This window comes from Corvus hawaiiensis, chromosome 10, assembly GCF_020740725.1.
Source record: "Corvus hawaiiensis isolate bCorHaw1 chromosome 10, bCorHaw1.pri.cur, whole genome shotgun sequence".
In the NCBI taxonomy this organism is placed as follows: domain Eukaryota; kingdom Metazoa; phylum Chordata; class Aves; order Passeriformes; family Corvidae; genus Corvus; species Corvus hawaiiensis.
The window spans coordinates 13,239,039-13,259,489 of record NC_063222.1 but is presented as its reverse complement, the minus strand read 5'-3'; the positions used below and the strand labels follow the sequence as shown (position 1 = coordinate 13,259,489).

Genomic DNA, 20,451 nt, shown 5'->3' with positions numbered 1-20,451 from the left:
CCTGGCTAATTCACATGATTAGTGAATGTAAGTACTGTAGTTTTAACAATTTACTATGTTCTTACCAATTTTATTTTTCTCTGTACAAAACAGCACAACTCGCTTTTGTTGATCAGCTTATCCATGTTCACATCACCTATTTCTTCTCTTCCAGTTTTAAGGGGCAAACTTTTCTTTTAGAGAAACAGACTCAAAGATTTGATATGGAAAGAGGCTTCACTGAGTCACACAAAATCCTGCAGAGAGATTACAGTCATTTTATCTGAATCATCCTTAGTAATACTAGACAGTAGACAAGAAGGGCAATAAAAATTAGGTTGGAAAAAAAGGAAGTTTCTCAAAGTAGTCAACATAGAATCTATTCAGCCATTTTACATTTTCAAATCACAAAAAAAAATTCTTTTATAAACAAGTGATTAAAGATACTTCTGGAACATATGACTTTTAGAAGAATCAGTCTGTGAATATGATCTCAATTATTGCTTTTTTTTTTTTCCATAAAGCTTTAGTAGGGACTGTCCAGCTACTTTGAAGGACAAACAAGATGAGAATAACACACATTTCTCATTATTAAAAATAGTAAGAAATCAATTGTGAATAATACAAGTACCAGAACAAGCAGAGGTAGGAAGCTGAAGAATGTCAGCAGAAGAGAAAATACTTGAAGTCCCACAAAAGCTGTTTAGCATTTGATAAAATAAAATGTCGCATAACAGAGTAATCTCACTGCTTAAAACCCATGCGTATAGATAACTGTCTCACAGCTCCAAATAGTCTTACAAATGTAGAACCAATGCAACCAACAAATACATTTCAGGCTCACATGCTTGAGCTCAGCTGTCCATTATGCTGCTAAACATGGGCTGCTCTTTCAGGCCAATAGATCTCAAACAATTTCTCCCAACTAGTCCAGCTGTGAATCTTGTTCCTTCATTTCTTCCTCTGCTCCTGACAAATGGGAGGGGAGTTCTAAGCCTTTGTCTTCCAACTGTTAACCTGGTATGTGTAACCAAGACCAAAAGCAGTAACTATGAACCCCAGACTCCTGATCTTTTCCTCCAATGGTATAGATAGAGATTTGTCTACTCCCACTCTCTTCCACTGCCATAATTTCCACAGCTATGACTATTTATTGTCCTGACCAGACAGGTACCTCATTTTAAGAAAGTTGTTCTACAAATCACAGCTCTCTGCAGTCTGAACTAGTTCAGCCAGAACTGAGGTCAGTGTAAATGAGGGCCTGTTTAAAAAGCTTTCAGTCCTAGATCATTTACAAAATTACATAATTTTTCTCTGCACAAACTCCACAGCTCTTCCATTCGCAGAACTGAAACTGTTCTGATGGTTTGAATGAGTCAGGAAGATAAATGGACATACTAACAGAAAGTTGTATCCCATTAAGTCCTTAGGAGTTTCAATGAAATTTTAGGAGCCGGTGAGCAATGGTAGTGCTTTATTAGAGTGCCAAAGTACAAAAGGCTCTATTAACAATAATAATACACTTTTACAGCATGTTTTATCCAACAATCTCAGAGATCATTACAAACATTAATTGAGCCTAACTATAGCCTGTGATGAATTAGTATTATTATGCTAATTTTATGGATGGAAAGAGAAAAAGACAGAGAGGTTAAGTGATTCACTCAGGAATAGAACCCAGAACCACGTGCACAAGGGGGTTATTCCAACCCAGAATTGTTGACAGACAAATGCAAGTGGGATGTCAGATACAAGCATTATAAAAGACTTCCAAAACCATGACGTAATTGCTGTGAGGAAGTGTTCACCAGTAAGGAAATAGTGTTGCTGTGGACTTACAGCAGGTAAATTTCTTTCATTTGTTCTTTTACTTTGAAATCCTCACTGGACCTTTGCAAGATCATTCATATAAACACCAAGAATTTCTTACTGGTTATGTTGGTTTACTCAAGTACATACCTAAAAGTAGGAGAGTATTTTAAATAATGGTCATGAGGCCTGAATCAGTCATCTGTGTTATTCACATCAATTATGACTTCAAAAAAGAGGACAGCATAACTGTATCCACTTTCTTTAAAACATCATGCTGGATATAGAAAGGAGGACAAAATAGTTAAAATAATAAAATGTCTTTCCAAGTACCATTCCAATTTCCTTCAATACTTTCAGCTCTTGGGAAAAAAAAAAAAAAAAAACAAACAAACCAAACCAACCAAACATTTAAAAGCTGTTTTGGCTTCCTTTTAGTATTGAATATCCTGGAAAACATTTAATCTGGCACTCATTAATCTTAGTCTGATTTACTGTAGCTCATAAAAAGAGGTGCAACAAAATTGCATCTTTACCAAGCATCAGAGACTCTATTTCAGACAAAAATAATCCTTAGCCTTTCTTCCACCCTTTGTACCATTCATCATTTGCTACTTACTTAACACTGGTAGCTTGTTCTGTGTGCCTGCTTGGTTTTACCACTCTTTAGACTGCCTTTTCAATGATTCCCAATATGCCCATGATATTTGATACATTTTGAAACTTTATCAGTTTCTAGAATATCACAATCTTTCTGCAAATGTATCTTGTTAGTCCCGAAACAAATAATTTTAATTAAGTCCTTAACAGACTTGTCATCATTAATAGCAGAAGAAAGCAAATGTTCTCTTATGAATATCCAACAGGGAGTAACTAGTAATTAATGAAAGGTATTTTCCTCTGAAGAAATTTTTTAGTGATTACCATCTTCTCTTTTCATTAATCTTCTTAAAGGTTTCTTACCTGCTTATTCTGAATATGCCTTTTATTTACTGGGCAGTTCTGTCTTTTTATGAAAAGTTTATATGAAAACTTTCCCTTCTTCCTCATTTAATAAAAATTAAATTAGTGTAACATAGGAGCTGAACACTACAGACATAAGCAAATCAACTGCAGCACAAGCTTATTCTCCATTTCCAGCTAACCACAATCTTCCCTGCTAGCAGTATGGTCAGTGGTGGGAGCTTTTTCCTGGAGATTTCACTTAGTGCCTTAAGGATTCCATAAGTTAACATCTGAACACTGCTGGTTCAGATATACCAGTCATGACATTACTTCCATGCTGATTCTGACAGAAGATGACATTTGGAAAGGACAATCAAAATGCTGAGGAGTAGAAGAGCCCAAAACAGCCAATCAGTACTGAAGGGGCTCAACCTCACACAACTGAACAGGCAGAGCCAGGCACAGAAAACTTCTGGTTTGACCTCTCCTTGTTCAGTATGAACTGAAAGTAAACCCTGAGCCCGGGACCTTTGGGTCTAGATGAATATTTTTGTTGCTTTGCTTATATAAGAAAGACCTAAACAACCACAGATCCATCTACATTGCTAGTTGCAGGATGTAATTACAGCAGCACCTTCATAGCTGAGCTAGTTTGGGTAGTAACAGAAAGGAAGATGCACAATTGCTTGCTTCAGCCCAGGCAAATCACACAAATTCCTGGGATCCCAGACCTGGTGGGATCACAGTAAAATCCCTAATCTTGGTGATCTTCCAGGTTTCCACAAACACTTGAGTCTGAGGCTGTGTCAGCCACTCTTCTCAACACGAGGTGCTTGTTCTTGACCCAGGTAAACGGTTAAGTCCATTCCTTCAAGAACCAGCTGCATCACTTTTGTTTGTCCTGGTTCACTGCCTTGCTGTGCAAACACTTGTGCTGGCACAGGGAAGAGGGGTGGGAACAAATAACCTGTGGCTGGGGAAGTGGCATGACTGCTTCTTTTGGGAAGCAGCTCCTGGAAGAACTGACACCACCTTCCTTATACCTGCCTTGTAATTCGTTTAAACTGGTAGGAGCCTGGCAGAGACTACACTGCTCCCAGTGCCTGGTCCTTGTCAAGGCTGGCTGCTCCCTAGGGACAGGGAGATAGGTGGCAGCAAGCAGAGCAGGTAGCTCACTAGACACCCTCCTCCTGTTGTGACGTAAGGGAGCAGGGCAGGCTAAGGATGGTAGCCAGGGTCAAACCAGGTCATCAAGAAAGTTCATGACAATGAGGCAGGTCCAAGGTCAGGCTGAGAAGTCAGTCTGCAGGTGAGGGTCAGACACAGACCTGTGACTGACAGGCAGGTCTGTGATGCCAGAGCAGAGCTGAGGTCAAGCCAGGAAGTGGCCCAGCCTTGTGATCCCCAGGCAGGACAACAGTGACAGGAGAGAGCCTAGGTCAGGCTGGGAAGTCAGTCCATAGGCCTGAGGTCAGAACAGTCCACAATGCCTAGATCAACAGGACCTACATACACAGGCACAGGTATGGCTGTGGTAGAAATAGGTACTGAACGTAAACAGAGCCTCTGGGCCCACGGGTAGGGCTGTGGGGGAGGCCAGTAAAGGCTTCTTAGTGTCATCAGGGTCCTGACAGTCTTATTCTTTCCTCTTCCTTGTGTCCTGTTCCTCCCACCCTCCTCATTCTAGCCTTAGTGCTTGTGAGGCTGCATGTGGAGTCAGACCAGCTCAGGAGGAAACCAATCCTCTTTTGGTAAGGTTATTTCCCCACACTGCTGTGGCAGAGGTGGCTGGAATGTGTGGCTCAGGGCTGAGAATCAATAGACGATGGTAGATGTGGCAGTGTGGTCAAAGTGGAGTCTATGCCCACTTGTGAAGCTACACTCAGAGTCTTCTGGAATAGTACAGATAGGAATTTTCAGACTGCAATTACCTCCTAATATAAGAGCAGGTGTATTGCAAGTGTCACTGCTCACAAACATCATTATGGAATTAAGTTTTTAGTTTATATATCTCTGCTAGGTGATCTATATGCAGCTGGACTAGATGGTTGTTGTGGGTCCCTCCCAGCTGAAATAGTCTATTCTATAGACACCGCTGTGGTGGCCTACAAGTACTAGAAGACACTCACTATCTCTAAGAGCATAGTCTGGGCCAGAAACATTAAAATAAAGGAGAACCAGTCACAAGGAAGAAGAAAGGGAAAAAGAAACAATGTCTTTCTCTTTTTTTTTTTTTTTTTTTTTGAATCAGAGCTTGTTTTTTTTCCACACTCTGTGTAATAACCCAGCAATGGAATGCAAATTAACATTCATGGTTTTTTTTAACAATAGCCTTTGTGTTCTGAACCACACTGACAAAGCAGAACAATACAAGCAAAACATGATCACAAAATCTTTTTCCAGCAATGTGCAAACCAGTTTTGTTGGAAACATCTAACTGTGAGGGAATCTGTTTTGGAAAGTAATAATGAAAGTCCAACTTCTCTTTACTCAGCTGAGAATGTATTTCATTTTTTTCTCAAGCTGAATTTCAAACTGTTACATCACTGCAAATTCCATGAAGTCGGTATGGTCCTGGGCTCTAGGTCTAGGAAGCCAGATTGAGCAGATACCAGCAAGGGCATAACTTGATTTCCAGGATTTTTGTTATCAATGAAAAATGCACTGAAAAGCACAGTGCTTCACTGTCAGAGACCTGACCACTCACTGTGCTTGCAAATACAGAAAACAGGATGTATCACCTAAACCTATCACCTTTTGATTTGAAGACACTGAGAGAGAATACTCATGATACTTGATGCCAGCTTTATGTCTGAGTAGGAACACGAAAAAGGTAAAAACACACGTAAAAGCATGCTTTCTCCTGAAAAATCTAAAATTTGGAAAACCAATCCCATGATTGCAGTTACTGCTGGCAGATGTCAGCTCCTATGGAAGAGAATTTATCTGCTGCCCTATTAAACTGATGTGAAATCTCTGTTTAGACCAAATCACTGTTTTCAATCCACATGTGTAAAATATCCCAACCTATCTTTACATGTGGGCAGAACCACATTGCCTGAGAGACCTTTTTAGAAAGTGTTGAAAAGCTTTGCAGGACTGTAGAACATCTGTTGTGAAGGTGTCACAAATGAGTGTTCCCTTGATACGTTGGCAGTATTTGGCAGAGGTACTCCAAGTACAGCAAACTTGAGAGTTCACCTGCTCCATGCATGTCTCATTCCGGGGGAGAGGCTGGGCACAGCCTGCTGTGGTCCAGGAGAGCTCAAAGGGTCTCACTTAGGACCACTGGGTTGCAGGAGACTTGGCTTTAGTCATAGTAATTTTCCATCCTGGACACAATTAGGGTCAGTGACTTTCATTTAAAGTTTGATAATAAAAATGTTGTTCCAAGCAAGTTGAAGCACGAAAAATAATTTTCCAAGGCTATTCTTTGAAAAACAGGAGCCGACAGTGTTTCTGGTAAGATCAAGAGGAGCTTAGTCCAGGTGCTGTTCATCAAGGCCAAGGTTTAACTGGTGTTTCTGAGATGACAGTGTGGCCCATGGAGTGGGGGAGGATGCACCACCACAGAAGGCAACCCTGAAGATACACTCCAAGGTGTTCCTGTCTACATTCTCTGAAATGATAACCACCAACAGCCGTCACCACTCTGAAATCCTCTGTATAAATTATCAGAAGATATCCTCTCTATTAACAGTGAAGAATATACAAATTAATCAGCAATACCAATCATAATCCACTGAAGGGAAAAGGATCACCACAAAGACAATTGGTTTCCGTGTGTCTTTTCTACACAGCATGCAGTTCTCAGCCGTTTTTTAGCCGGTGGTTACTCACTGTGGGTGAGCAGGTTGGCTGCTGCTGCTCTTTGAGGTTCTCTGCTTCTATAAAACAAACCAGTGTCCATTTTACAAATGCAGAGGAAGAGCAGGGACAAAATAGTGTATTCTGCATTGTGCATTTAAAACATAAAAACACAACAAAGTGAAAGTAGCTTAAGAGAGCTTTTTAGAGCTCTCATGAGGGGTAAGGAGAAAGTCAGAAATTAGTTACATCCCTCACTAGCTTTTGCCTACTTGACAAAGATTCCACTGGCATTACCTCTTACTTTTATAAGGAGGAGCTCTATTGGAGAAAAGGATTTGATGATTCTGGAATATTTAGTATCTTGTTAAATACAACATGCTGAGCATATTTCTTTGAGAAGGTCTTTGGTTGCTTAGCTTGTGGTCTGTAATCATCTCGCTATGATTAAACTGCATAAAATCTGGTATTATCTAAAGGCTTATCAACTGGAATTTAATTTAACTGCAAACTCTGCCTTTAAAAGATACCAAAATTACTATTCTTATAACAGCCACCATAATTCTGCATTAGTGACTGAACTTAAGACCATCTGCTCCTGCGCCTGTAACTCCAAAGAAGCCATAGAAAGGGAAAACTGAGAACTGCTTCCTGATATCTAGGACCTAGGGCTTTTTGCCAGAACAACAAGTGCTTGTGAACAAGACACTCAGAAGAGAGACCCCATCGATCGCTCAACTTGTGTTACCAGAATTTTGTAGAGATGGTTGTTTCCACCACTATTCAGGTTTCAGTTTGCGGTTATTCTAAATCTGGTCCTGTATTTGCAATGCAGTTAAGTGATACTCAGAACAGGCCACGTTACTCCAGTCTTCACAGAGACAGCACTTTTTTCCACCTGTCAGCTTGGACTTTCCCCACCTCCCTGTAGCAGGACTCTTCTAGTCTCTCTCCTCCTCTGATTCAACACTGGGCATAACAGGGTAAAATAAGAAAAGCAGCAAGATTTCAAATTATTTATGATGAAAAAAATATTAATAATTAAAAGTAGTTTTATTTTCTAGTATTTGTCTGAAATAATTTTTAAATTCCATTGCTAACATGGAGCTATGGTATTAATATAGTTTGTTTTCATATTTTTACATAGCAATTCAGTGATGTTGAAATGTTTACATCTCTAGAAGAGTTGTTCAGGAGTTGTGAATGTACAGATCAGATATCCTGTGTTGTTCCTGACATTCTGTGACGTTTTCTTCACTGAACTCTTGATTTTAACAAGCACTAGAGCAAGGCGGCCCCGGAGCGGGCGGAAAGCCCGGGCACAGCAGCCCAACCCCGGCCCCGCGCTGGCTGCGCACGGCACCAGTGCCAGCGCTGGGCGGCTCCAGGCAGCAGCAGCCTCGGCGCAGGGCTCTGCTTACATACAAACCTCAGGCCAGTTCTGCTTCCCAAGTCATTACCTGGATATCGTTCTCTGTGCTATCCTGTGACGCAGAAAACTTTTTTCTCCCATCATACCTAAAATTCAGGGCTCATTCCAAAGTGGAACTCATTATCAGCTGGCTTTAGTTTTTACTCTCTGTGCAAACTGTGCTGTGCTTTATGACGACGGTGATAAGCTAAAACAACGGGCAGGCTGCAAACAACTTATCTGCTGCCTGACCACAGAAGAAATTGGCAAGTGGTTGGGCTTATACTTCCCCTTTTTTTTTTTTTTTTTTTTTTTTGTACTTCAGGTTACAAAGAGGGATCTCATTGGCTCATCTAAACTCAGTGCTAAATAAGCAGGGTTTTCTCCTTCTTTTTCATCTGCTTGTTAGAGCTGCAAAAATAAGACCATGTACACAACGCCACGGCTTTCAAATTTAAATGTCACAAGTTGTGCATGTCAATATGTAGTGAATGGTACAGTAATGCAGCAGTTACTGAAATTCTACCCTGAAGTACAATGTAACTTTTTTTCTAATCACAGCATTTTGGGATAGGATTTTGGGATCCTATTAGTAGGAAATGTATTAGCATTTATTTTAAAATAATTTTTAGCTTCACAGATATATATCAAAGCTAAAAGCAAACATACCCTGAGAAGTTAAACATTAAAAGGCAAATGAACACCAGATTTACTTTCCTTTAGTTTTATAATCATTTAAAAGCTGTCAATTCATTTTCTGGTGTATGTACTTATGAATGATCTTTTGGGATTGACAATGCTGGAAAAATTTTCAATTAACACTTATTCTAGTTTTTCAGATTTCTATGTCTACGTAGCCTCTCTAAAAATAAATCCCGAAAGATTTAATTAGCTTTACCTTACTCTAAAAGGCAACCTCTAGACTTTCCAGGGCATACAGTGAAAATGGGGAAGCAAGAGGTAAAAAAATATGCATGTCCTTCCTTCAAGTACAGCAATTTTAGTGGTCCTACAAGAACAGTGTATCGGCGGTTTTAGGTCAATAATGCATTGCTTTAAATACATAAACAAAAAGAATTAGTATTCCTATTTTTGACATATTTCAGAATTCAACAGTAAAATGGACAAATTCACCAAAAACATGGTAGTTCACTAAAATCTTAATAAAACTTCAGTGTTTTAAATGTAATGAATAAAGACAAAATAGTGTACATCTTTTCAGATACTAAAAACTATTCTGAAACTTGATTCTGCAAATTGATTTTTCATTTGGAAAGACTGTAACTGGAGTTTACTCTACTGCTGTTACTTTCCTATCTAACAATAGTTACCTTCAGATGGATTCCATTGTATTCTCTATAATCATCATTTTTACTACCAGTGAAAGTAGGTTTTCATTTCTTTTAAAATAAATCCTGTTTTAGATTTCATTTGGCAAACTTGCAGCATTCTCACATGCCAAGTCATATTCTTTCTTCTGTTTGATCTTGTTTCATAGCAAGCTTCATAGTAGTAGGGTCATAATAACGAGGATATGAAAACAGTGTCATAAAAACACTTTGTGCAGGAGTATCTAAGACTTTCTTTTTTATTTTACAGTGCTGACAATCATAATTTCTTAGAAGGTGGAAAGTTAGAGTTTTACATGTAAGATCATGCACCTAACTCAGCAAACTAAATAGCTGCTGTGTCTTTAGTGTTTGCATGTGGTGAGTACGTGCACCAAGTATTTGCCTGTTGAATGGCTTGGTTTGCAGCTCTTTGTTTCACTGACCATAAACCACAATGTTAAAACACAGGGCAAATAACAAAATAAGAAGGGTTGTAAAATAGTTTTTAAGGTGTCTTCTAACAGCTTTTATCAGAAGTAGCAAACTCAACTGCAGTCCATGAATATTGATAGTTTTTCTGGCCTTTTTATTTTAGCTATTTGAATGGCCATCATGTTTTTCTTCTCTGCAGAAGAGGCAGTAGTCAATTACAGTGATGATTATATGAACTACAATTAAAACAATTCCAGCTGCTCTGACAAAAGTAGCTCCAGGCAGAGTTGGCCACGAGATTCTGTTTTGAATGTATCTTGAGGTGTTTCTTTTTTGCCTTCTGTAAGTAATAGGCAAATAGCTTTAAGCTTTGTTATAATCCAAGCACAGATGATGACTTGGTGTTTCATTGAGTGCGCCGGTGTTAAATACTACGAAGCTCAGCATATTCAGCAAGATACTGGTGAAGTGCCATCAAAGGAAAACGTCTTCTGCCACTTTCTCCTTGTACTTCAAACATTGTCCATATTACAAATTGTGGAGTTCTCACATTAAGTATTTGTACTGTTTAACAGATTGCGCCAAGGTCACAGAAGAGGGAACAACAGAGCAGGTCATGGCACAGGAGAAAATACTGCACTTCTTTCTTCATTTGAAAGCATTCTCAAACTATCTCTGGTATTAGCAACCTAAGTGAAGTAATAACAATGTAATCATCTGTTTAAAGGAATGGTTTTTACTACATTTTCTATATGTACTGATACTGAGCATTTTCCCTCTGATGAATTATTAAACGTGTTCATGATCTTTAAAGGCAACTCCCAAGTCCTGTAAAATAAAAGCAAAACCCAAAGGTATCATAATTTGTACAGTGTGCTTGATGCTATTTCTTCCCACAACCATAAGCATGATTAGCAGCTGTTCACAATAAGGCAGGCTTGTCTGCACACAAGTAGATGATTTTACTGTAATCTTTACATGTGATATATTGGTTTTCATGGCTCAAAGAATATCATACTAGAACCTCTAAAGCACGTCCTTAACTTTCTTGTTTTGGTGGTCATTTAGTGAACAGGTAAATATAGAGTGTATGGAAATGAAAAGTATCCTTATAATAAGGATTGTTTGAAAACCATTTTTGATAGGTAAATTGATCACACAGTCACAAAACGGATGCGGTTGGAAGGAACCACAGCAGGTCATCTGGTCCAACCTCTCTACTCCAGCAGGTTCACCCCAGAGCATGTTGCACAGAATTGCATCCAGATGGTTCTGGAATGTCTCCAGTGAGGGAGACTCCACACACTCTTTGGGCAATCTATTCCAGTGCATGGTGTCCTGCACAGTAAGGTTCTTCCTCATTTCCAGGTGGAACTTCCTGGGCATCAGTTTCTGCCTGCTGCCTCTTGTGCTATTGCTCAGCACCACCAAGCAGAGCCTGGTCCTTCCTCTTATCCCTCCCTGCAGAGACTCATGTTCATTGGTGAGGTCCCCTCTGAGTCATCTCTTTTTGAGGCTGAGCAGGCCCAGCTCTCTCAGCCTTGCCTCAGAAGAGAGATGCTCCAGTCCCCTCATGATCTTTGCAGCCTCCACTGGACCTGCTCCAGGAGCTCCATGTCTCTCTTGTCCAGAGGAGCCCAGAACTGGACAAACACTCCAGATGTGCCTCACCAGGGCTGAGTAGAGGGGCAGGATCACTTCCCTTGACTTGCTGGCAATGCTCTTGCTAGTGCACCCCAGAATCTCATTGTCATCTTGGCCACAAGGGCTCACTGCTGGCTCATGGATAGTTTGTTGTCCACCAGGACCCCCAAGTCCTTCTCTGCAGAACCACTTTCCAGCAGGTCAGCCCCCAGCTGTCCTGGTTCCTGGGGTTATTCTTCCCCAGGTGCAGGACCCTGCATTTGCCCTTGTTGAACTTCAGATGGTCCTTCTCTGCCTATCTCTCCATCTCCGACCTGTCAAGGTTCTTCTGAATGGCTGCACAGCACACTGGACTATCGGCCACTCCTCCCAGCTTTGTGAACTTACTGAGGAGGCATCTATCCAAGTGATTGATGAGTAAGTAAACAATACTATGAATAAGTTAAACAGTACTGGGCCCTATACTGAGCCTTGGGGGACACCACTAGTGCCAGGCCTCCAACTAGACCCTGTGCCACTGATTATGACCCTCTGAGATCTGCCATTTAACCAGTTCTCAATTTATTTGATACTACTTCATGGGGCAAAGCAAGAACAAACAAATAAAGAGAATAAGCTGCTCACTGAGCCTTCCTGATGGTCACCCGACTGGCAAGATGGGTAGTGCAGAGAAATAAACTTGCAATACAATAACCCTAATGTTTAAAATATATTAGCCTACAAAACCACTCTAGAATCTTTCATGGGTATTACATTTACTAGAAAAGCAAGGTTCATTCCTGATTGTGTCTATCTGGCACTTAATATAACATAATCTGTGCTGAATGTTTGTTTTCAAATATCCAAACAGATGTCAGTTCTGCATGGTATTTGAGGTAAAATTTTAGTCAGCAGGATATTATTTTTTCATTTAAAGACAAATTGACTTTGCCAGTTGTCACTAGCAACTTAAAAAAACCTCACATATAAAAAAATGTAAGTATAAATGTTATGTGCACAAAATCTTTGGAACTATTCTGTTGCGAGTATCAGTTCTCCACTGAAGTTTAGCTGTCTCAGAAACTTGTATTTCTGATATTTCAATGCCTCCCCAACATCTAACATTTTCATAATTTTATATAAATGCAGAATCTTTTAAATGCAGACTTAAATGCTGAGTTTACTTGAGGTAACTTTTAATTTACTTTTTATGTGATTTCCAGGCATCTTTAGATGCTCCCTGCATTTGACTAAAGTACACATTACTGAGAAGACTGAATTTAATACTTGAGAACAGAGACAAGCACTCAAAAAAAAAAAAACAAACCCAAGAAGATATTTCAGAGGCAAGGAGGATGCTGTAAATGATTATAGAGTCTCAGGTTTTTCTGTGTGACCATCAATTAAGAAAGTACTTGTGTACACAAATACTACAGTTTAAGCACTTCCAAATCAGTTGGCTAATTTCAGAGCATAAAGTTCTGCTTTCAAAAGTCATATAACAACCTTGGTGGAAGCTTTCACTTTGCTCATGGCCAGCTGTCACTCAGCTGTTAGCCTTAGGCTTCCTCCTGACAAGGTTTCCAGGCTGCTTTGAAGAGCATGGTGACCTCATTTTTATTACAACAAAGACCAGCCTGTGCTTGGCTGTTGGGTAACATCAAGCCATAACACATATAGTTTCTGTCTTAACAAAACCCTACAGTAGATTTTCCATAGTCCACCTACAGTTTTCTTCTTCCAGAATACTTCTGAATACAAACAGCATATGAATGGGGGAAAGACAGCATCTCTTACTGCCTCTGCATGGTTCAAGAAAGTAACATAGAGTCTCCATAGATATGTGTGGCCTTTGGGCACATGGAGAAGAGATAAGCATTTAAAATTATTTAAATTGTAAAATTATTTAAAATGGGCTCCAAAAAGTCTGTGGAAAAATACAGAGTATAGGAAGTTTATTTTGATGACTGTATCAGGGACAGACATTGCATGTGTACAAGCTTTTCACAAAAAGAGAGATATTACTATTTTTCTTTGTTTAAGCAAAAGGGGCTGGTCACTGCAGCTTTCCTTCAAGGGGCTGAGTCACCACTTCCTGTCAACTTGTTAATATTAACACATCACTTCAGAGTTACAGCTCCAAAGCTTCAAACTACTCCACACAGACCACCTTCTGTTTGTACAGTGCACTCACCGAGCTGCAGTTCAGCAGTGTCAATACTGGTGTCTGGAGCTGTTTTCAAAGTGCACTGCAATATCACAAATCAGCCTTCTGGTCTCCTACTATAATCTGTTTAGCAAATGGCGCATTTGGCTACTTCAACAATTTATATTGAGTCCTGTGGTTGTCAGGGGCCCTAGAAAGTCAATATTATATGTGCATAAATAAGGAAAGCTTTGCTTAGTTATTCATCTATCCGTTGGTCATTTCCTGTGTATGGGCAAAAGAAAACAGTGGTTAAAGGGTCTTCTCTGCAGTTTAGATCCATATGCTGATTTAGATCAGTCTTCAAGGCATGTGGTAAAATTTCAATTTATGAATTTTTACAGTTTTTGTAACAGAGTCATGGGACCTGCTCACGCAAGTCTTTACCCACAACACATGTAAGTCTTCATCTTGCAGATTTTCCAGTATTACAGAAGCTTAAAGAACGTTAACACTGAGTTTGATAGGAAGTGAAGCCTGTTTGTGCATCAGCAATGTTTCTACAAGCTTCATTTTAAAAGCATCACAGACTTCATTTGGAGTTTTTAATTAGACTATCTATAGAAGTAAAATTCTTTCATTTTAGCATTTACACAAAATAAGAAACCCACTATATATTAGTTGTATTATTTCAGGCACTGCTTATATTATGTTATATTGATAAATAAATTAGGAAAGGTTTAAAGGAAATTAAAATCAGATTACCACTCTAACCTGTCTTATACTATCTTCTATCATTGCTGCATTCATTGACTTTCAAAACTCCATACTAATTTTGACTAAACATATTTGGAAATATTTAATAATCTGAAAGTAATATTTAGTCACTGTGGAAACAAAAGGATTTTTAATACTTATATATTTAGTGGCTGAAGTGGTCTGGTAATGCAAATCAAAAAGAATACACACCCAACAGAAGCAAACTCCCCCCCTCTCAAGAGAGGCAGTCCAATCTGGCATCCAGGACCTTGTATTCACCAACGTCTTAGGCTGTGTCTGAAGTGTCCCTATCTCAGGAGCCTGGGTGGCCCTTCCTGCAGCCAGGGATGCTGCTGTGTGACATGAGAAGGAGCTCCCCATTCAGCAGTGGTGGTAGTTGTGACAGTACTGACTCTACACTGTCTGCTGACAGTGCCTAAAACCTGGCAGCTATAGGGTGTCACACGCTTCAACCCCTTTGTGCTTCAGAAGAATGAGGGTCTCCTTATTCTGACAGCCCCATAACATCTGACAGCCCCATATGGATGTCTTTGGTAACTCAGGGCATTTTAAAAGGCACTGGAAGCCTTTATTTAGGAAAGTGAATTTCATCCCAAATAACACTGCATGAGCAGCCTGCTGCTCTGATTCTGGCCTGCTTCTAACTGTAATCCTGATATGAGAGAGGCTTCAAACAAGGAAAAATGTAGATTGCAATGTGAGATGCTAGGAAGACATCACTTGCTAACAGGTCAGACTGATGTTTAGATAAGGTATTTCTAAACTGTCTATAATACCACAAAGCTGACAAAATCTACCCTGAAAAATCTATCCACATGGTTACAGAAAATGATGTATAATACTAGCTAAAATAATGGACTCTCTTCCGCTGAAGCCAAAGCGTACTGCTGGTTTCAATAGGACAGGACTGGTTTAACATGGAAGTGTGGGAATTGATGCTGAACGCTTTCTAGTCTGTTGCAGTTTTATTCAGATTCATGAGAAAGAATGTTGTTAGCTATAGGTAAAATGTTAAGAAGATAGGACATATTCAAAAGTATTTTTGTTTTGTACCAATAATCAATTCCCGAATTTAAGAAATATCATTTGTAGAAGTTTCACAATACAAAAAAAGTATAGGAACATGCTGAACTTAAAGGATGAGAATGATGAACTAAAAATAATTCAGAAGTAGGAAACTTTTATAAGTTTGAACCTACTGAGGCAATATTTAAAGACATACATGACTCAAATCTTAGAGTGCAGACTCACTGAAAAATATCAAGAGTAATTTTCAAATATACCTTGCGGAGTTTAAATATAAAAGTATATTTTCCAGAAATAGTTTTTCTTACTACTGAGAAGAATGATCTGGTGTATCCCCACTCTTTTGGTGTTTAGCCTACTGGGTATAGTTTTATTCTTTGAGCGTAACACAAACTGTAGTCTCAAATTCATCCCTTTACAGGTAAGAGTTTCATGTAGGGAATACCCAGACTTAATTTTTAAAACAGATAAAACATCCATTTCAGCAGTACACTCATGCCTATCAAACCGTGATAATTAAAGGAATATGATGTAACTTGACTGTATATTCAAAGAAAGTTAACTTACCTTGTATTTTGTCTCTGTTCAAATTGGAGTACTTCTTGCGTTTGTTTCCTTCTCTGTGTTGCTGAAATATTGCTCATTGTAAAAGAAGAAGAAGGGAAATTAAACAGAAGCTAAAATAGAGAAGTTACTTGGAAACCAAATGTCTAGAATGTCATTACATATTTAGAATAATAGTCCTTCTAGAAGCATTTACAGTTTTTTATGCCATCACAGGCTCAAAAACAGTAATAGCAAGCAATAGAAATATTGTAATAAATACAATAACCTCACAGCTATCATAGATTTACTGTGGCCTAAAATTTTACAGAAACAGAAGAAGTACCAAATCTCAGCTCCCCTTACTTAGAATGTCATTCTCCTAATTAATTAGTTGTGGTAAAGAGAATACCTGTTAATGGCCTAAGACACATTGCACACAATTTAGCTGCTCTGATTCACCGAAAAGGGAACATATACAGTCATTGTCTTTTTGGTTTTTTGTTATTGGGGATGATATTTTATCAGTCTGTCAATATTCGTTGGGTTCTCAATATGTTTTCTAGCATTCCTCTCTGAAAACATTACTTTGGAAAAATCTTCCTTCCACCTAGGTAGACTAGAAAAAAAAAAAAGATCTTCTGATATTTTTCTTATGGCATGAATTATGTAAACTATTTAATTGCATGTAGTTCACTTCAGTTGTCCCTTCAGCCAACTTAAACAGCTCGAAGGCAAGACTTCAAAGTTGTTTCAAAAATTTTTTAAGAAATGCCTAAAGATATTTCAGAAATAAATATTGTAAAATGCTTTAATAATGGAATATTAGAAGCAATATCAGAAGAAATAGGGAATAGAATAGCCCATGGGAAATAGATTGATTCTTACAAGGTCAATACTCAGTAAGGTAAGTATAGACAAGCAGGATGAAGGGTGAGATTGAGTGAACATACCTCCTTCTACGTCAGCACTACCCATTCTTGGTGCTTATTACTCAATTCTGCATCTGAGATTGAATCACTGCTGTTTTTATGGAGACCTATAGTCTTCCAGGCCAGGAGGGTCAAGACAACATCTTCTATGTGCTGTAGAAATAAATATATATAAATAACTATGTAACTGAAAAACTAACTCACCTTTAATGAAATATCGTTCCTGGGACTCTCTTCATCGCTTTTGAGAATCTCTAATGTACATAGTGAATTTTAACTGTGGAAACAAAACATAAGTGGCCTGGAAAACATGGGTGAAACAACCAAACTACCTCCATATTTTTCATGCAAATTTTGGTCTGAAGCCTTAGAATGGCAACAGCCTTTCTCCCATAGTAGCTGTCAATAACAGTCCTAAATAAGTAGCTGCAAGCTGGTATTCTGGGTAGAAAACAGCTGCAGCCAGGGGTATCTGCACCAGTACCTTTTGTGTAATGACATAGGCACTGGCAAAAATGTGTCTCCCATCTTCTCTGACTTGTCCTTGAAAACTCCTCCTTTGCTCCAACCACCAGAGATCAGCAGGCAGAATTTCCTTTGGCTGGTTCTTCATGCTGAGCGTACCTTGTGGTTGCCTCCATGCACAAGTACCTGCTGAATCTCACATTGCTACAACCCACTGCATTTTGTTGACACTTCTCAGACAGGGCTTGTAACTTAAAAGGGGCTGCAACATGCTTTCAGCAAGGCCACGGTGGGCTTGCTGGCTTTGGGCTTTTTTGGGGGGGATATAATTGTATGGAATTGGGGTAATAAAATTATTCTAGTTGATGGAACAGATAGGACACATCTGAGAAGCTAAATTATTGCTGTTTCTGAGGGAAAAAACAAATATGCTGCTTATGACCAGCAGAGAGGGCCCTGCTCTGTCAGGTTATTGTCCAACTGAAGATTCTCAGGATACCATTACTATAAGCCAGGCTCTCTGAGTGACAGTGAACAAAGACTGCAAAACGGGTAAGGAGAGTTGCAGCAACACACAGACGTCTTTCAGCTAACATCCTACAAACAGCAGCTGCCAACAGCAAATTAGTTGATGTCTCTGTGCTGAGGCAGTGAGCAGGGCTTTTCACAGCACAGCACATTTGGGGTGTGCTGTAATTGGGGTTTGGTAGGTGTGCAGCAAATTCAGGAAGTGCAATTTGCACCTCCTTGTGCCAGAAACAGAATGAGTCAGATCCTTAAAGCTTCAATTTCAGCTTTGCTTCTGCCTCCTCATTGTTCTGACTAATACAATTATTTCATACCCAGCTAACTATGGTAAAAGCCAGCTGCATGGCCTCTAGGTTAGAGCCAGCTCATGCTGGCGTCAAAGCTAAAAGACTCCCACAGATTTCAGGGGAGCAGCTGGAGACCACTCCAGCTACCTGTAAGCAAAATTATTAACTGCACTAAGAAACACACACATCAAGATACATTTAACAATACAACACACTCCATCAGAAGTCATTAGCATCTCAATTCTTAGGTGTCAAATTTGAAACATCTGAAAGAGGCCAGAAGTTCAGAAAGAACTAAGCAGATGGACAGACTTCTAATACATTAAAAAACAAGAGACTTAAAATAGGCCGCGATTTTAAATGTAAATCTAGCTCTCTAAACATGAGAAAAAAAGCCCTAGAAAAATGCTCTGTATGATTTTGGCCCCAGATGAGCCCCAATTACAGCACACCCCAAATGCACTGTGCTGTGAAAAGTCCTGCTCACTGCCTCAGCACACACTCATCTAACACCGCAGGATCAGTGTCGTGTACTAGCTTGGAGTGACCTTGGTCCTGGGCAATGGGGAATATTGAAACCTCTGTCTTTCATGAGAGTCTGTGTACACCCACTGGCACTTTTAATGGTCAGCATACACATTCACAGAATACAGGCTTCTTTCCAATTTATTTTATTACTTACTATAATTAAAGTATTTCAAAAACCATTTTTTACTAATGGGTAGGAGTTTTTTCCTTCTGTTTGTAGATTAATTCCAGTAATTTGTGAAGAACATTGAGGGTGAAATTAGTTAAAATAATGTAACATTTAAAAGATTTAGTAACAGTTCTCTTTCCCTGTGTTCTCCTATTGGAACCACGACTTGGCAATGCATTTTATAACTCTTTTTCCTTCTGATCTTGTGTAAGCCAAAACCTTGGTCTGACAAATGATATTGTGAGAACAGTTATCTAAAACTGCCTGGAGCTCTGGCAGAATCAGGCCAAGGGCCTTGATGCTAACCCTACAAAAGGTAATGAGGGTTTGCAGTTGGCTATTGGCAGGGTAAGATTAGATTTGGTTCTGTAAAGCTGTTGTAACTACAGAAAATTAAGAGCTCATGATTTAGTAGTGTTCCTAGTTAGTCCACAACATTTTTTCTGAAAAGGTGAGGATAAGGTCAGTGGTGAGACCCAGAAGCTTCCCCACCTCTCCAGAAGAACTGCAGGGAGAAAGACCAGGGTAATTTGACACAGAGGTCAGACTTTGTATGTACTTGCTGTACAGTATTCTCTAGTCTCAGAATAGTGCAGCTGACAGCTAGGATCCCTCCTTCCTAACAGATGCCAGGTGTATTTCAATAAATATCGAAACCATGGATAGCTTTCTGAGCCTGATGTGAAAAACAGAGATTCTAAGGTTTCCTGAATGCAATTTGTAACCTCCTTAGAAGCCCCGACTATCCGCCTTGCCTGCCTATCAAGCACTACTTGCTTTTTGGGTCAAAGAGTCATCAAAATGGGGTCAGAGGACGAGCTCATTATTTCCTGTCTTCCCGGCAGTCTGCTCCCAGTGTGTTTCTTGGCTCCTCTATGACGCACATGGTATTGTTTGTGGAACAATGTCATGTTTTAATGATTTGCAAAGTACTATGAATCGGGCATGTTAAAGATACTCAGCAAGCATTAACAGCTGCTATTTAGTGCAGCAAAGTTTTATAGAATTTCAAGGATATAGACTAATTATGTGTTTAACAATAAGCCTCCATTATAGTGGCCTTACTTAAATTGCCCATCAAAACCTCAATAAACTGGCAATAGCATGAGAGAAATTAATATAGGATTTAAAAAATATTTTTAATCTAATTTGCTACATCGGAGGTAGCAGATGGATCGTAGCTAAAATACATAAAATAAATATTTAAAAAAAAAAAAAGTATTTTTGCCAAATAATTAATTTTCCAGAACCCGTAAGGTGTCTGACCCCAGCGTGACCCGCTGCCACTGTGCTGGTGTCACCGGCGTAATTCCCGACCCCCACCGCCCGGAGCGCCTGCCCGCTGTGTCACGTCACATCAGCACCTGGCGTACCCTGCGGAGCTCCTGGCCGGCACGAACTGCGGCCGAAGGTGTTCCCGGTTCCAGCTCCCGCACGACCCGGGCGCGGCCGGGACGCGGCGCCTCCCGGAGCAGCCCCTCCTGAGGCCGCCCGGCTCTGCGCCACGGCGCCCCCTGGCGTGGCGGGTCCGCCATGGCGCCCCCGCCGGCCCCGCGCGCTGGTGGAGCGGTGGCCCTAGGGCGGGATGGCGGGGAATACTGTTCCCACAGCGGCCCCACAGCGGGATGGCGGGGGAAGGGGCTGCCAGAGTCGCCGGAACATTATTGTTTTTAGGGACAGTAAAACGTTGTGGTGGCTGCTCCTTGCAGG

The 20,451-nt window shown here is 39.9% G+C and overlaps 1 protein-coding gene across 10 annotated transcripts in view; it reads right to left on the bottom strand.

The window, feature by feature from the left end:
• ZBTB38 (zinc finger and BTB domain containing 38) overlaps positions 1 to 20,235 on the bottom strand; it is a 49,823-nt gene extending 29,588 nt beyond the window's left edge. The window contains exons 1-4 of one of the 10 annotated variants that reach the window (XR_007205742.1): positions 20,115 to 20,235; positions 15,857 to 16,917; positions 9,283 to 10,542; positions 1,437 to 7,509 (exon numbers count right to left, since the gene is read on the bottom strand). The gene's annotated coding sequence lies outside the window, so the exon portion shown is untranslated. The other 9 variants (XR_007205744.1, XR_007205743.1, XR_007205746.1 and 6 more) reach the window with 9 other exon arrangements.
• Positions 20,236 to 20,451: the final 216 nt, after the last annotated feature.